Source organism: Staurois parvus, unplaced genomic scaffold, assembly GCF_062004578.1.
Source record: "Staurois parvus isolate SC_StPar_1 unplaced genomic scaffold, SC_StPar_1.0 ptg000157l, whole genome shotgun sequence".
Classification (NCBI taxonomy): Eukaryota; Metazoa; Chordata; class Amphibia; order Anura; family Ranidae; genus Staurois; species Staurois parvus.
In genome coordinates this window covers 4,918,441-4,937,715 of record NW_028317953.1, presented here as the reverse complement: position 1 = coordinate 4,937,715, position 19,275 = coordinate 4,918,441, and positions in this window count along the sequence as shown.

The window sequence follows — 19,275 nt, the reverse complement described above, 5'->3', positions numbered from 1 at the left end:
ACTCAGGGACAGACAGAATTGTTACTGAGTGCCAGAGAATTGTTACTCAGGGACAGACAGAATTGTTACTGAGTGCCAGAGAATTGTTACTCGCACAGACACAAAATTGTTACTTGCACAGACACAGAATTGTTACTCGCACAGACACAGAATTGTTACTCAGGGCCACAGAATTCATACTCAGGGACAGACAGAATTGTTACTGAGTTCCAGAGAATTGTTACTCAGGGACAGACAGAATTGTTACTGAGTGCCAGAGAATTGTTACTCAGGGACAGACAGAATTGTTACTGAGTGCCAGAGAATTGTTACTCGCACAGACACAAAATTGTTACTTGCACAGACACAGAATTGTTACTCGCACAGACACAGAATTGTTACTGAGTGCCAGAGAATTGTTACTCAGGGACAGACAGAATTGTTACTGAGTGCCAGAGAATTGTTACTCAGGGACAGACAGAATTGTTACTGAGTGCCAGAGAATTGTTACTCAGGGACAGACAGAATTGTTACTGAGTGCCAGAGAATTGTTACTCAGGGACAGACAGAATTGTTACTGAGTGCCAGAGAATTGTTACTCGCACAGACACAAAATTGTTACTTGCACAGACACAGAATTGTTACTCGCACAGACACAGAATTGTTACTCAGGGCCACAGAATTCATACTCAGGGACAGACAGAATTGTTACTGAGTGCCAGAGAATTGTTACTCAGGGACAGACAGAATTGTTACTGAGTGCCAGAGAATTGTTACTCAGGGACAGACAGAATTGTTACTGAGTGCCAGAGAATTGTTACTCGCACAGACACAAAATTGTTACTTGCACAGACACAGAATTGTTACTCGCACAGACACAGAATTGTTACTCAGGGCCACAGAATTCATACTCAGGGACAGACAGAATTGTTACTGAGTGCCAGAGAATTGTTACTCAGGGACAGACAGAATTGTTACTGAGTGCCAGAGAATTGTTACTCAGGGACAGACAGAATTGTTACTGAGTGCCAGAGAATTGTTACTCGCACAGACACAAAATTGTTACTTGCACAGACACAGAATTGTTACTCGCACAGACACAGAATTGTTACTGAGTGCCAGAGAATTGTTACTCAGGGACAGACAGAATTGTTACTGAGTGCCAGAGAATTGTTACTCAGGGACAGACAGAATTGTTACTGAGTGCCAGAGAATTGTTACTCAGGGACAGACAGAATTGTTACTGAGTGCCAGAGAATTGTTACTCGCACAGACACAAAATTGTTACTTGCACAGACACAGAATTGTTACTCGCACAGACACAGAATTGTTACTCAGGGCCACAGAATTCATACTCAGGGACAGACAGAATTGTTACTGAGTGCCAGAGAATTGTTACTCAGGGACAGACAGAATTGTTACTGAGTGCCAGAGAATTGTTACTCAGGGACAGACAGAATTGTTACTGAGTGCCAGAGAATTGTTACTCGCACAGACACAAAATTGTTACTTGCACAGACACAGAATTGTTACTCGCACAGACACAGAATTGTTACTGAGTGCCAGAGAATTGTTACTCAGGGACAGACAGAATTGTTACTGAGTGCCAGAGAATTGTTACTCAGGGACAGACAGAATTGTTACTGAGTGCCAGAGAATTGTTACTCAGGGACAGACAGAATTGTTACTGAGTGCCAGAGAATTGTTACTCAGGGACAGACAGAATTGTTACTGAGTGCCAGAGAATTGTTACTCGCACAGACACAAAATTGTTACTTGCACAGACACAGAATTGTTACTCGCACAGACACAGAATTGTTACTCAGGGCCACAGAATTCATACTCAGGGACAGACAGAATTGTTACTGAGTGCCAGAGAATTGTTACTCAGGGACAGACAGAATTGTTACTGAGTGCCAGAGAATTGTTACTCAGGGACAGACAGAATTGTTACTGAGTGCCAGAGAATTGTTACTCGCACAGACACAAAATTGTTACTTGCACAGACACAGAATTGTTACTCGCACAGACACAGAATTGTTACTCGCACAGACACAGAATTGTTACTCAGGGCCACAGAATTCATACTCAGGGACAGACAGAATTGTTACTGAGTGCCAGAGAATTGTTACTCAGGGACACCTAATCGTTGAATTAAATAGTATGTCAGACAACATGCAGAGGAGTGGCAGAGGAGGCAATGTTTTAGGAGCGAGCAGACGTGGCAGCAGAGGAAGGGGTCGAGGCAGCAGTATTCGCAGCCAGAGGCCAGTGCTCCCGGTGTCATCCAGCGGTCGTGTCTCCACCGACAACCCTGCCGTCATTGATTGGTTGGCTCGGTCGTCTTCCTCTTCCCAGGTCACCTCTGACACCTACAGCCAACGGTCGGTGGGTACGTCAGACACAACCGTTAGTTGGCATGGCCCGGGAGCAAGCCCACTGAAATCACGTGTCCTCTACCTGCCCCTGTCCTTTGCTGTTCCCTCACCAAGCGAAGTATCGCATGCTGTGGGCTCAGCCCCACTGTACAGTGAGGAAGAGCTAACAGAGGGCGGTCAGGAACGGGGGGAGACATCGGCCTTTTCAGCAGCCAAGCGAACAAGTACTGGCGAGGAGAGTGGCTCGGTAGCCGGTCTAGAGACAGGTCTGTCTCCTGACCCAGACGCAGCCGAGGGGGCTAGTAGTGAGGCGGAGACCCTACTTGATGATGAGGAGGTTGATCGCACTTGGCAGCCTCGTCGTCATCAGGCAATTTCTTCCGCATCATCAGGAGAAGAGGGTGGCAGCTTGGCAGCGAGCAAAACAGTCGGTGGGTTGCCCAGGAGACAGCAGCAGGGTCGCATCAGTGTCAGTGGAGCCAAACGTCCACGGAGTAGAGCACCAGCTCCACTGCAGCCTACCACCACGGCCAGTAGTGGTGCCGGTGCGCACGGAGGAAGTAGCAGTCAGCCAGTGAAGAGTAGCGGGGGCAAAGTTTCCTACTCGGTGGTGTGGCAATTTTTCCTCAAGCCGCCCGAGGAAGTAAACGTAGCCGTATGTCGACTATGTGGCCAGAAATGCAAGCGTGGCCAGGGGGCCCATGTTGGGACTACAGCGTTGCGTCAGCATATGCAGCGTCACCATTCGGTGGCCTGGGAAAACCGTGATAAACATACGGCGGTTCTGCCTGCCCCAGCCCCCGCTCCATCACCCGCTCCGTTACTTGCTCCGTCACCCGACGTCGTCAATCGCCCTCTATCAGCCAGTCAAGGCTCCAACACCTCTGCTGAGGGGAGTTGTCGCTCGTTGGCATCTTCCGCTCGTTCAGATGCTCCTTCTCCTGCTACTCCTCTTCTCGGATTCCGTCAACAGTCTTTCTTGGAATCCGTATCCAAGAGACAACAGTTTGCGAGCACGCACCCGACGGTGCAAAAGCTGAACGTCCTCCTGTCCAAGTTGCTGGTGCTGCAGTCCCTCCCTTTCCAACTGGTGGACTCAGCACCTTTCCGAGAAATGATGGCTTGTGCCGCGCCGCGGTGGAGAGTGCCAAGCCGTCATTTCTTTGCCCAAAAGGCAGTGCCAGCCCTGCATTCACATGTAGAAGAGATGGTGGGCCAGTCTTTGAGCATGTCGGTCTCTGCCAAAGTGCACGGCAGCGCCGACGTGTGGAGCTGTAACTACGGTCAGGGACAGTACATGTCATTTACGGCCCACTGGGTGAACGTGGTGCCGGCACAGCCGCACCAGCAACTTGGACAGGTCACGACGCTTTTGCCTCCACGTTTGCACGTCCTTGGTCCAGCAAGCATGTCCGCCTCTACCACCTCTTTTTCCGCCGTGTCCTCAGCCGCCACCCCCGTGCCAAGTCCCATTACCCGACCGGCATATCACATGTGCAGGGCGCAACGGTGTCACGCTGTGCTGCACCTGGTATGCCTTGGCGAACGTAGTCACACAGGGGAGGAACTGCTGAGTGTAATGAACAGAGAAATCGACAGATGGCTGTCTCCGCGCAAACTAAAAATCGGAACCATGTTGACTGACAACGGAAAGAACATGGTGTCTGCTCTGCGTCAAGGAAGGTTGTGCCATGCGCCATGCATGGCTCACGTGTTCAATCTGGTTGTCAAGCGGTTCCTAAAATCCACCATCCCACTGCAAGACATCCTTAAAATGTCACGTAAACTGTGCATGCATTTCAGCCATTCCTACACCGCAAAGAACACCCTCATTGAGCTGCAGCGGCAGAACGGAATTCCACAGCATCGCCTGATCTGCGACGTTGCAACAAGGTGGAATTCAACCCTACACATGTTAGACCGCCTTTACGAGCAGCGAAAGGCCATCACCGATTTCCTGATGTTACAAGCGGATAAAGGTACTCCCCTGTGTAACTTAGATGTCAGCCATTGGCAGCTCATGCGTGACACCTGCCGCTTGCTCAGGCCCTTTGAGGAGGCCACGCTATTCGTGAGTCGGCAGGACTATGGGATGAACGACGTCATTCCTCTGTTGCACGTCCTGGAACAAATGCTGTTAACAATGGCTGGTCAGGGTGCGGTAGACGTGGCGCACAGATCTCAACGCCACATGACCCCTGTGGGGGCAGGACAGGAAGAAGAGGAGGAGGTAGAGGAGGACATTTGTGCTCAGGAATTATTGAGTGAAATGGGTGGTTTTTCCACTCAGCGGACAGGAGTGGAGGAGCAGGAGCATCTGGTAGAGGAGGAGGAGGAGGAGACAGAGGACCCAGACGCACCGTGGCAGTATGCTGTGGAGATGGAGGCAGGGAGTCCCTCGCATTCCTTGGCACAAATGGCCCATAGCATGCTCGGTTGCTTGCGTAGCGACAGCCGAATAATAACCATCAGACAGAGGGATGACTTTTGGCTGTCCACCTTGTTGGACCCTCGCTACCGGTCCAAAATGGTGGCCTTTTTCACACCTGCTGAGAGGGAGGCCAAAATTACGTACTATAAAAACCACCTATGTAGTCAGTTGGTCTCTGCCTTTCTGCGCCAACGTCCATCCTCAGACACTGTGGGCCCTGTGCGCTCTCGTTCCGCTGGCATGGCAGCAGGGGAGGGGTGGGGTGGTAGGAGCAGTGGCAGCTCCACCAGCAGCGGCTGCCTCAGTCTGCAGTCGATGATGAGTAGCTTTCTTCACCAGCGCAGTGAGGAAACTACTAACCAGCCGCAGCAGCAGCAGCAGCATCAGGTGGACCTGGAGCAGGAGCTCAAACAACAGGCTTGGGCCTACTTGGACAGCACCCTGCCAACCGAGGTAGACAATCCCCTTGACTACTGGGCAACGAAACTTGACCTTTGGCCCCAACTAGCTGAATTTGCCCTTGAAAGGCTGTCATGCCCGGCCAGTAGCGTGGCATCGGAGCGCGTGTTTAGTGCGGCAGGAGGTATTGTAACTCCGCGGAGGACACGACTGTCCACCCAAAGTGTGGAGAGACTCACGTTTGTGAAAATGAATCAGGCGTGGATTAGTCTGGATTTCAAACCACCAGTTCCTGACACAACTGACTAAATCCGCCATGAATCATGCCTCAAACATGTGCCACTTTCAGGTCTCCTCACACTGCTGGTGTGTTTAATTTTTTGACATAGGGTGCTGGCAGATTACGGGCCTCCTATAGCTGCTGCCAGGCCCCTAATCTGCCATAGGCCCCTATATACCGCCTCCTCATGCTGCTGCTAGGTCCAGAGTCTCTCATGGGTCCCTGTACGGCCTCCCATTGCTGCTGTCTCCATCGCCACACTCTGCTGCCATGTGCCACTTTCAGGTCTCTTCACACTGCTGGTGTGCTAAATTTTTTGACATAGGGTGCAGGCAGATTACGGGCCTCACATAGCTGCTGCCAGGCCCCTAATCTGCCATGGGCCCCTATAAACCGCCTCCTCATGCTGCTGCCAAGTCTAGAGTCTCTCATGGGTCCCTGTACGGCCTCCCATTGCTGCTGTCTCCATCGCCACACTCTGCTGCCATGTGCCACTTTCAGGTCTCTTCACACTGCTGGTGTGTTAAATTTTTTGACATAGGGTGCAGGCAGATTACGGGCCTCACATAGCTGCTGCCAGGCCCCTAATCTGCCATGGGCCCCTATATACCGCCTCCTCATGCTGCTGCCAAGTCCAGAGTCTCTCATGGGTCCCTGTACGGCCTCCCATTGCTGCTGTCTCCATCGCCACACTCTGCTGCCATGTGCCACTTTCAGGTCTCTTCACACTGCTGGTGTGTTAAATTTTTTGACATAGGGTGCAGGCAGATTACGGGCCTCACATAGCTGCTGCCAGGCCCCTAATCTGCCATGGGCCCCTATATACCGCCTCCTCATGCTGCTGCCAAGTCTAGAGTCTCTCATGGGTCCCTGTACGGCCTCCCATTGCTGCTGTCTCCATCGCCACACTCTGCTGCCATGTGCCACTTTCAGGTCTCTTCACACTGCTGGTGTGTTAAATTTTTTGACATAGGGTGCAGGCAGATTACGGGCCTCACATAGCTGCTGCCAGGCCCCTAATCTGCCATGGGCCCCTATATACCGCCTCCTCATGCTGCTGCCAAGTCCAGAGTCTCTCATGGGTCCCTGTACGGCCTCCCATTGCTGCTGTCTCCATCGCCACACTCTGCTGCCATGTGCCACTTTCAGGTCTCCTTCACACTGCTGGTGTGTTAAATTTTTTGACATAGGGTGCAGGCAGATTACGGGCCTCACATAGCTGCTGCCAGGCCCCTAATCTGCCATGGGCCCCTATAAACCGCCTCCTCATGCTGCTGCCAAGTCTAGAGTCTCTCATGGGTCCCTGTACGGCCTCCCATTGCTGCTGTCTCCATCGCCACACTCTGCTGCCATGTGCCACTTTCAGGTCTCTTCACACTGCTGGTGTGTTTAATTTTTTGACATAGGGTGCTGCAAGATAACGGGCCTCACATAGCTGCTGCCAGGCCCCTAATCTGCCATGGGCCCCTATATACCGCCTCCTCATGCTGCTGCCAAGTCCAGAGTCTCTCATGGGTCCCTGTACGGCCTCCCATTGCTGCTGTCTCCATCGCCACACTCTGCTGCCATGTGCCACTTTCAGGTCTCTTCACACTGCTGGTGTGTTAAATTTTTTGACATAGGGTGCAGGCAGATTACGGGACTCACATAGCTGCTGCCAGGCCCCTAATCTGCCATGGGCCCCTATATACCGCCTCCTCATGCTGCTGCCAAGTCTAGAGTCTCTCATGGGTCCCTGTACGGCCTCCCATTGCTGCTGTCTCCATCGCCACACTCTGCTGCCATGTGCCACTTTCAGGTCTCTTCACACTGCTGGTGTGTTAAATTTTTTGACATAGGGTGCAGGCAGATTACGGGCCTCACATAGCTGCTGCCAGGCCCCTAATCTGCCATGGGCCCCTATATACCGCCTCCTCATGCTGCTGCCAAGTCCAGAGTCTCTCATGGGTCCCTGTACGGCCTCCCATTGCTGCTGTCTCCATCGCCACACTCTGCTGCCATGTGCCACTTTCAGGTCTCTTCACACTGCTGGTGTGTTAAATTTTTTGACATAGGGTGCAGGCAGATTACGGGCCTCACATAGCTGCTGCCAGGCCCCTAATCTGCCATGGGCCCCTATATACCGCCTCCTCATGCTGCTGCCAAGTCTAGAGTCTCTCATGGGTCCCTGTACGGCCTCCCATTGCTGCTGTCTCCATCGCCACACTCTGCTGCCATGTGCCACTTTCAGGTCTCTTCACACTGCTGGTGTGTTAAATTTTTTGACATAGGGTGCAGGCAGATTACGGGCCTCACATAGCTGCTGCCAGGCCCCTAATCTGCCATGGGCCCCTATATACCGCCTCCTCATGCTGCTGCCAAGTCCAGAGTCTCTCATGGGTCCCTGTACGGCCTCCCATTGCTGCTGTCTCCATCGCCACACTCTGCTGCCATGTGCCACTTTCAGGTCTCCTTCACACTGCTGGTGTGTTAAATTTTTTGACATAGGGTGCAGGCAGATTACGGGCCTCACATAGCTGCTGCCAGGCCCCTAATCTGCCATGGGCCCCTATAAACCGCCTCCTCATGCTGCTGCCAAGTCTAGAGTCTCTCATGGGTCCCTGTACGGCCTCCCATTGCTGCTGTCTCCATCGCCACACTCTGCTGCCATGTGCCACTTTCAGGTCTCTTCACACTGCTGGTGTGTTAAATTTTTTGACATAGGGTGCAGGCAGATTACGGGCCTCACATAGCTGCTGCCAGGCCCCTAATCTGCCATGGGCCCCTATAAACCGCCTCCTCATGCTGCTGCCAAGTCTAGAGTCTCTCATGGGTCCCTGTACGGCCTCCCATTGCTGCTGTCTCCATCGCCACACTCTGCTGCCATGTGCCACTTTCAGGTCTCTTCACACTGCTGGTGTGTTAAATTTTTTGACATAGGGTGCAGGCAGATTACGGGCCTCACATAGCTGCTGCCAGGCCCCTAATCTGCCATGGGCCCCTATATACCGCCTCCTCATGCTGCTGCCAAGTCCAGAGTCTCTCATGGGTCCCTGTACGGCCTCCCATTGCTGCTGTCTCCATCGCCACACTCTGCTGCCATGTGCCACTTTCAGGTCTCTTCACACTGCTGGTGTGTTAAATTTTTTGACATAGGGTGCAGGCAGATTACGGGCCTCACATAGCTGCTGCCAGGCCCCTAATCTGCCATGGGCCCCTATATACCGCCTCCTCATGCTGCTGCCAAGTCCAGAGTCTCTCATGGGTCCCTGTACGGCCTCCCATTGCTGCTGTCTTTATCGCCACACTCTGCTGCCATGTGCCACTTTCAGGTCTCTTCACACTGCTGGTGTGTTTAATTTTTTGACATAGGGTGCTGCAAGATAACGGGCCTCACATAGCTGCTGCCAGGCCCCTAATCTGCCATGGGCCCCTATATACCGCCTCCTCATGCTGCTGCCAAGTCCAGAGTCTCTCATGGGTCCCTGTACGGCCTCCCATTGCTGCTGTCTCCATCGCCACACTCTGCTGCCATGTGCCACTTTCAGGTCTCTTCACACTGCTGGTGTGTTAAATTTTTTGACATAGGGTGCAGGCAGATTACGGGCCTCACATAGCTGCTGCCAGGCCCCTAATCTGCCATGGGCCCCTATATACCGCCTCCTCATGCTGCTGCCAAGTCTAGAGTCTCTCATGGGTCCCTGTACGGCCTCCCATTGCTGCTGTCTCCATCGCCACACTCTGCTGCCATGTGCCACTTTCAGGTCTCTTCACACTGCTGGTGTGTTTAATTTTTTGACATAGGGTGCTGCAAGATAACGGGCCTCACATAGCTGCTGCCAGGCCCCTAATCTGCCATGGGCCCCTATATACCGCCTCCTCATGCTGCTGCCAAGTCCAGAGTCTCTCATGGGTCCCTGTACGGCCTCCCATTGCTGCTGTCTCCATCGCCACACTCTGCTGCCATGTGCCACTTTCAGGTCTCTTCACACTGCTGGTGTGTTAAATTTTTTGACATAGGGTGCAGGCAGATTACGGGCCTCACATAGCTGCTGCCAGGCCCCTAATCTGCCATGGGCCCCTATATACCGCCTCCTCATGCTGCTGCCAAGTCCAGAGTCTCTCATGGGTCCCTGTACGGCCTCCCATTGCTGCTGTCTCCATCGCCACACTCTGCTGCCATGTGCCACTTTCAGGTCTCTTCACACTGCTGGTGTGTTAAATTTTTTGACATAGGGTGCAGGCAGATTACGGGCCTCACATAGCTGCTGCCAGGCCCCTAATCTGCCATGGGCCCCTATATACCGCCTCCTCATGCTGCTGCCAAGTCTAGAGTCTGTCATGGGTCCCTGTACGGCCTCCCATTGCTGCTGTCTCCATCGCCACACTCTGCCATGTGCCACTTTCAGGTCTCTTCACACTGCTGGTGTGTTTAATTTTTTGACATAGGGTGCAGGCAGATTACGGGCCTCACATAGCTGCTGCCAGGCCCCTAATCTGCCATGGGCCCCTATATACCGCCTCCTCATGCTGCTGCCAAGTCTAGAGTCTCTCATGGGTCCCTGTACGGCCTCCCATTGCTGCTGTCTCCATCGCCACACTCTGCTGCCATGTGCCACTTTCAGGTCTCTTCACACTGCTGGTGTGTTAAATTTTTTGACATAGGGTGCAGGCAGATTACGGGCCTCACATAGCTGCTGCCAGGCCCCTAATCTGCCATGGGCCCCTATATACCGCCTCCTCATGCTGCTGCCAAGTCTAGAGTCTGTCATGGGTCCCTGTACGGCCTCCCATTGCTGCTGTCTCCATCGCCACACTCTGCCATGTGCCACTTTCAGGTCTCTTCACACTGCTGGTGTGTTTAATTTTTTGACATAGGGTGCAGGCAGATTACGGGCCTCACATAGCTGCTGCCAGGCCCCTAATCTGCCATGGGCCCCTATATACCGCCTCCTCATGCTGCTGCCAAGTCCAGAGTCTCTCATGGGTCCCTGTACGGCCTCCCATTGCTGCTGTCTCCATCGCCACACTCTGCTGCCATGTGCCACTTTCAGGTCTCTTCACACTGCTGGTGTGTTAAATTTTTTGACATAGGGTGCAGGCAGATTACGGGCCTCACATAGCTGCTGCCAGGCCCCTAATCTGCCATGGGCCCCTATATACCGCCTCCTCATGCTGCTGCCAAGTCCAGAGTCTCTCATGGGTCCCTGTACGGCCTCCCATTGCTGCTGTCTCCATCGCCACACTCTGCTGCCATGTGCCACTTTCAGGTCTCCTTCACACTGCTGGTGTGTTAAATTTTTTGACATAGGGTGCAGGCAGATTACGGGCCTCACATAGCTGCTGCCAGGCCCCTAATCTGCCATGGGCCCCTATAAACCGCCTCCTCATGCTGCTGCCAAGTCTAGAGTCTCTCATGGGTCCCTGTACGGCCTCCCATTGCTGCTGTCTCCATCGCCACACTCTGCTGCCATGTGCCACTTTCAGGTCTCTTCACACTGCTGGTGTGTTAAATTTTTTGACATAGGGTGCAGGCAGATTACGGGCCTCACATAGCTGCTGCCAGGCCCCTAATCTGCCATGGGCCCCTATATACCGCCTCCTCATGCTGCTGCCAAGTCTAGAGTCTCTCATGGGTCCCTGTACGGCCTCCCATTGCTGCTGTCTCCATCGCCACACTCTGCTGCCATGTGCCACTTTCAGGTCTCTTCACACTGCTGGTGTGTTAAATTTTTTGACATAGGGTGCTGGCAGATTACGGGCCTCCCATTGCTGCTGCCAGACATGTAATCTGCCATGGGCCCCCGTACCGACTCCTCATGCTGTGACGTTGCAACAAGGTGTAATTCAACCCTACATATGTTAGACCGCCTTTACGAACAGCTAAAGGCCATCACAGATTTCCTGATGTTAAAAGCGGATAAAGGTACTCCCTGTGTAACTTAGATGTCAGCCATTGTCAGCTCATGTGTGACACCTGCGCTTGCTCAGGCCCTTTGAGGAGGCCACGCTATTCGTGAGTCGGCAGGACTATGGGATGAATGAGGTCAAATCGGCCATGGGCCCCCGTACCGCCTGTTCACGCTGATGCTGGTCCCACAGTGTGACCTGGGTCCCTGTACGGCCTCCCATTGCTTCCACTCTGCCATGTACCTCTTTGAAATCTCCTCACACTCCTGCGGTTGTCCATTTTGTCATAGGTTGCTGGCAGATTAGCGGCCTTCCATAGGTGCCGCCAGGCCCCATATCGACCATGGGCCCCCGTACCTCCTGGTCACGCTGCTGCTGAGCCCACAGTGTGACCTGGGTCCCTGTACGGCCTCCCATTGCTTCCACTCTGCCATGTGCCACTTTGAAATCTCCTCACACTCCTGCGGTTGTCCATTTTGTCATAGGTTGCTGGCAGATTACAGGCCTTCCATAGGTGCCACCAAGCCCCATATCGGCCATGGGCCCCCGTACCGCCTGGTCACGCTGCTGCTGGGCCCACAGTGTGACCTGGGTCCCTGTACCGCCTCCCATTGCTCCCACTCTGCCATGTGCCACTTTCAGGTCTCCTCACGCTCCTGCTGGTTTCCATTTTGTCATAGGTTGCTGTATGGCCTCCCATTGCTGCTGCCTCCACCGCCACACTGTGGCTCCAAACACTGGTTTTGGCCCCGTGACTGGCCAAAGGAGTGAAGTGTGCAGTGATTCTAAGATCGACGGCACTCATCTGCATGTCATACTGACAGACAGTATTATTTCTCTTCCCCAGCAGACTCCAAGGGCATTTAAATTAAAGGTACAGTGTTCTGCACTAATATTAAGTCTCTCTGAAGCCTAGAAACACCCTTTTTTAAGTTAAATTCACAGCGAATTTATTCGACTCGAATCGAATATTGTCCACGAATTCGCCGAATCAGTCGAATCGAATTTTTCATTTCTTCGCTCATCTCTAGTCACCACATGTGTGATTGTGTGGATCGTTTCTAAGTCTGCTTTTGAAGACTGACGATTCACTTGCACAGTGGACTCTTATGCTTTATATATCCATATTAATCCTTTTTTTTGCTTTTTAGTTTTTATGTACAGTATGCATATTTGATATACTCATCTGTTAAGCGTGGCATGATTTTGATATTATATTTCTTATTGATTAACTTTTTACGTGATAAGAAAACGTGAAGGATCACTATCAAAATAATAGCCGAACCTTGCCTCCAAAAACTTATTAAGCATAATTATTGCTGCCTCCTAACTGGATGATTGAAATCAGCACAATCTCCTATTTAGGTGCACTAAAGTAAACTTGCCCTAACTTATTCATTGTGCTGAATTTGGGCTAACTACAAACATTGTCTTACACATTCTAGTTGGATTGTGAGATATTTACTGTAAATGTTTTTGGACATCTCATTCACCAAACAAGGGAGTAATTCCAAGGGGAACAATTCTTGGTGACACACAATAAGAGTTTAGTGGGCCACCAGTGACCTCTCTGTGTTGCACCTGGCTGTTCCAATACAATTGAGAAAATGTCTTAAAGTGTATGTCCACATGAAGTGGTGTTTCTTTTTGGCTTTTATGTTAGCAAAAACTGCTCATACTGCCTTTATTTATCATTCATCCCACAGCTATACAGCATTCATGGACAAATCTTTTGCTGTGTCTGTTGTATTTTGACAGCCAGTTTCACTAACCGTCCAATGTCCTGAACATTTGCTGCATCTGAGTGGATTTCCTGCCCGAGTCATTTGATTAATCAATCAAGGGATATTGTGTAGGAAGAGGCCTACAGGGCAACCCACTGAGTAAATTTTTTCAGTTTCCTCATGAATTTTCCAAAAATTCATAGAGCATATAGCTATCTTAAGACTTACGACCCCTGTGTGTTTGTAACTGCATGATACCACATCAATTTTGTCCACAGCATTTACCCTACAAAATGTAATGTGAGCTCTCAAATAACAAAGCTAAAATGAACTAACAATGGTTTTCGTTTGAAAATTGAGGACAGAGAAAACCAATGTGCATTTATTTTCAGTTTCTGTGTGTTGCTGTGTTTTTGATTACTTACTGTCTGTTAAAATGTTCTTACCAGAAAACGAGGTGAATGTGGATCTTAATAATGTATACTTACAGAGCAATAGAAACCAGACTGGAGTTTGCTTTGAATGCTTCTTCACTCAAAACTGACAAAATATCTTATTGCTTGGATATACACATTAAGCTAAAGTAATTTTAAGTAAGAATACTGTAGCTAGTAAAGATCAAAGAAACGGAAACAAGATATACTTGTGCTCAAATCCCAATAGCTTGTAAATGCATTTATCTATTAGGTGCTAAAGGGTTGTAACCACATATTAACACTAGAAATTCTGGAAGAACCCTTTGCACAGTGCTATATATCCTTTACAGCAAACTTTGCTATAAAAAATAGGGATTTGTAGTTCACACGTATTGCAATACATGTTTAAGTTGGCCAACTGTGTAGTTGGCCAGCTTATACATGTATTGCATGTTTTTACATCAGGTGATCCTGTTATGCTTTTTGTTAATCTTGAGTGAGCTGTGTTGTATTTTGGGTGTACCTAAGTATCAGTAGGAATGTGGTCACGCACCTGTGACTCATTTAACTCATTATGGGACACCATGATCTCACAGTCTCAATTATAGGGTACTTTTAGGTAGAAAACACATACAGTTTTGAATGCATATTTTTTTCTCTGATATGCTATTATGTGCGATGTATATGTATGCCTGTGATGTCTAGACATGCTATCTGGTACTGGTACTAAGACAACGTTGTTTGCTTTTTATGGCGGTGGAAGGTGGTTTGTTATTATTTATTATGATTTCGATTTTTGTAATTTAATAAAGGTTTTTTTAATCATTTATAAAGATTTTATACCATTAATTAATATGTCAATTCATGCCCCGGATGCTCAGATATATGTTCCTTTGGTGGATTGCTCTGTGTCTCCCGTTTTTGTTTAACCACTTAATGATTTAGCCCTAAAATAAGTGATGGCTGCTCAAGATCCTACATATTTGGCAACTATGGGGTCATCAGCCAAGAGATGCCAATGTTGTTGCAAAATATTCTGTAAATGTCCATGTTGCTAAAATGAGTTAAAAGTCTAGTTACTTGGGAGGAAGGTCTTTGTTGCTGTGGGTGAATAAGGGATTCTTTAGATTTCTGTTTGGCAATTTTAAATGCTCTTTTTAGACATTTGTGACTGTAGCCTCTTCTAAGTAATCTTTCACGTAATTCACTGGACCACATGAGGAAGTTCTCTTCCTTCATACAGTTCTTTCTTAGAGATAAATATTGGCCATATGGAATGTTGTTAACTAGTGGTCTCGGATGAACACTAGAAGCATGCAAAATGGTGTTAGCTGATGATGTTTTCCTATAGAGATCCAAGGCCGAACAGTCATTTCCATCGACCATAATTTGGACGTTCAAGAAGGTAACCTTATTCTGGCTACAAGCCATAGTAAACTCCAAATTAAAATCTTTCTGGTCGAGCTGGGACATAAAATTGTCCAAATCATGAGAACATCATTGCTGTACCTATGCCACAATAGTATGTTACACAGGCGCATCATTGATTCCTGATCATAGAAGAGATTCTGGTTCCAACCTACAGGTACAGGTTTGCATATGATGGGGCACACTGGGTCCCCATCACCACCCCCTGCACCTGAAGAAAGTGGGAGTCCCTAAACACAAAGACATTCCAAGATAGGATATATTCCAATAGTTGTAAAATTAATGTATTAAAAAACCAAACAGATTGTGGTTTTTCCTTAAGGAAGACTGCTACCATGGCTAGTCCTCTCTGATGTGAGGTTGAGCTGTACAATGCCTCTATATCTATAGTAATGTAAAATAGTATCTCGATATTTTGTTAACTTGTATTGATGAGAAATGTTCAGCTAGAAAGTCCTTCCAACTCTTGCATAAACTCAAAAACTGATTTAATAATAATGTTGCATAAAATTAGAAATAAAATATTAGAATACAGAATGTTTAGATAATGTCCAAAAAATTGTATGTAATTGTGTGTGTATAACAACAGATTTATAGAACAAAACCTCCAGTCTACTTCTCTCCTTCCCTCAGAATCTGAGTGTAACTTTAGCTTACAGAGATGTGGAAAGATGTGGGGAGGGATAACTAATTACTACCACATGTTGCTCGAATGTAACCAAGATATATGTATATATATATATATATTCACAGACTATGAAAAGTCTATATCTCACTTTTCCCAATCTAGAACAAATAGAAATATAATAATTCAATTATTCTATTAAGATCCAACTCATTCATACATATGTTAGTACTGTTAATAAGAAGATATTAGATTAAGGAAAGCTTCTAACAAGTAACAAGCCAGGCATTTGAAGGAATACCAAAATAGTTTGTAATAAATCCCTAGTGTCCTGAATATAGGAAAGTAAAGAGAAGAAAAAAGGTCTTAAATAGTCATCCAGCAGCTGGCTGGCATATTCAGAAATACACCTTATTCCTGACACAATGTTGGTACAGTGGGGTGTTTAATATTAAGATACTCCCAAGTGTCTTTGTCAATGAGGTCTATAGAGACAGCACTATCAATTATGCCCTTATATTCCTTATAGAATTAGGTCGCCTGACCATCTGAGATCAGTCTATACCACCGTTCTGGAATTGACAGTATTTTTTAGCACATAGTGATGTATTGTCTGTCCATGATAACTAAATTACACCCCTTGTCTGATGGTTTTATGATTTTATTTGAATTATTCTGCAGTTGTTGCAAAGCTCTCTGCAGCAAGGGATCAAAATTAGTTTCCCAAGATGTTGAAATAGATGATTACTGTCATATGTAACCTTCTGTACAAATGCCCAAATATGGGCATTTAGTTGTAGAGCAGGAAAGGGCATTGACTTTTGAAATTCTGTAATGAAAGTTCATCTTAACAGAAAAGGTTTTATTCGTTTTGGTTTGAGTTTGATTCTTAGCACATGTTGCAACATTTAAATTGAGTATTTAATTCTTTTTTGTTTAAGTAAATAAAAATGTTTGTCAGAACTGCAAAATCAGGTTAGAAATACAAGAAAGCCAGTAGCAGGTATACAGAGAGTTAAAGGTTTTACAACCCCAATTAGAATCTGAAACCTATTGCAAAAATGACAGTCAAGGAATACGTAATATATTAATTTTCTCAAAAATACTCCCTTTGGGGGAATGATAATTTACACATCTTTTTGACTTTTTAACAACTTTGGAATTCTGGAAATGAAAATCTAATAAAAATAGCTGGAAACTTTTCACTGCAGCAGAAGTTTAGCATTTACATTTTCATTAACACCTCAGAATAGTCTGAAAACATAAACTTTTTACATAATGCTTTCTGTTTGGATGTACACATACCTGGATAAATACATCTCAGCAATTCTAGATTAATTGATAAACCCGACATAATTCTTCTTTTCTTAAAATGATGCATTTCATAATGGCAACAGTCATGATTTTAAAAATGAACATTTTTTAATATATTATTCCATTATAAGTGATTCTATAATATACATTTTCTTTGATAATTACCTTCTTTCATGACTGGCTAAGCATTAAGATCAAATACATGCCACTTTTGGTAAAGGAACACCTGGACATTTTTTAATAGCACAATCACAGTACCCCCTCCCCCCCTCAGACATCCACTGGGGCAAGGTTGTGGGTAAATAGCCCTTGTTCTCATCAAAATGAGTACAAAGAGCTTTGCTAGCAGTGCCCATCTGGCAAGATAACCTCCCTTGTTAAAGGTATATTGTCCGGTATGGTACAAGAGAGGGATGCATGCTTTTTGGCCCCTTTCCTTGTCATCCAGACTAAATGCTTGGATAAGTGTCTGGTATGTATCATGCTTTCTTATCTTGTATTTTTCCATGGGGTCCCCCCTTATAGCAGACCAGGGATAATTGTCTGGTAAGAATTTTGAGAGGAAACCCATGTCATTGTTTCAAAAAGCATCTTTGGTTGTTATGGTGCACCATAACAACCAATGACCTCATGGATGTCAGATCCAAGCAACCAATGACATTGTCATTTTGTTTCTTTATTTTTAGAGATGAGCGAATCGAACTTGGCGAAGTGGAATTCGTTTCGAATATTAGGAAAATTTCGATTCGCGACGAATCCGAAGATTAGCAGACTTCGGATGCGCGAATCGAAATTTTTCCAAAAATGGCAGCGACATGTGCAGCGACGGAGCAGGGATCTCTGGGAAGGCGCGCAGACAAGGCACGCTGACCCATAATGCATTCATTCATGACATGTGATCGCATGAGCTAATCAGCAGCCAGCCAGCCAGCACTGTGTAATGGTCGAGCTATAAATTGCGGCCATTTTAGAATTCTCCATTTGCCTCCAGTCATTCAAGAGAGGCAGACCTGGCTGTATTGAGGGAGAGAGTTAGGGACACAGAAACGTTACTTAGGGCCAGAGAAACGTTACTTAGGGACACAGAAACGTTACTTAGGGACACAGAATCGTTACTTAGGGCCAGAGAAACGTTACTTAGAAACACAGAAACGTTACTTAGGGAAACAGAAACGTTACTTAGGGACACAAAAACGTTACTTAGGGCCACAGAAACGTTACTTAGGGCCACAGAAACATTACTTAGTGCCACAGAATCTATTACTTAGGGCCACAGAAACGTTACTTAGGGCCACAGAAACGTTACTTAGGGCCACAGAAACGTTACTTATGGCCACAAAATCTTTACTTAGGGACACAGAACCGTTACTTAGGGCCACAGAAACGTTACTTAGGGACACAGAATTGTTACTCAGGGACAGAAACAGAATTGTTACTGAGGGACACAGAATTGTTACTGAGGGACACAGAATTGTTACTCAGGGACAGACACAGAATTGTTACTCAGGGACAGACACAGAATTGTTACTCAGGGACAGACACAGAATTGTTACTCAGGGACAGACACAGAATTGTTACTGAGGGACACAGAATTGTTACTGAGGGACACAGAATTGTTACTGAGGGACAGACACAGAATTGTTACTCAGGGACAGACACAGAATTGTTACTGAGGGACACAGAATTGTTACTGAGGGACACAGAATTGTTACTCAGGGACAGACACAGAATTGTTACTCAGGGACAGACACAGAATTGTTACTGAGGGACACAGAATTGTTACTGAGGGACACAGAATTGTTACTCAGGGACACAGAATTGTTACTCAGGGACACAGAATTGTTACTCAGGGACAGACACAGAATTGTTACTGAGGGACACAGAATTGTTACTGAGGGACACAGAATTGTTACTCAGGGACAGACACAGAATTGTTACTGAGGGACACAGAATTGTTACTGAGGGACACAGAATTGTTACTCAGGGACAGACACAGAATTGTTACTGAGGGACACAGAATTGTTACTGAGGGACACAGAATTGTTACTCAGGGACACAGAATTGTTACTCAGGGACACAGAATTGTTACTCAGGGACAGACACAGAATTGTTACTGAGGGACACAGAATTGTTACTGAGGGACACAGAATTGTTACTCAGGGACAGACACAGAATTGTTACTGAGGGACACAGAATTGTTACTGAGGGACACAGAATTGTTACTGAGGGACACAGAATTGTTACTCAGGGACAGACACAGAATTGTTACTCAGGGACAGACACAGAATTGTTACTGAGGGACACAGAATTGTTACGCAGGGACAGACACAGAATTGTTACTGAGGGACACAGAATTGTTACTGAGGGACACAGAATTGTTACTGAGGGACACAGAATTGTTACTCAGGGACA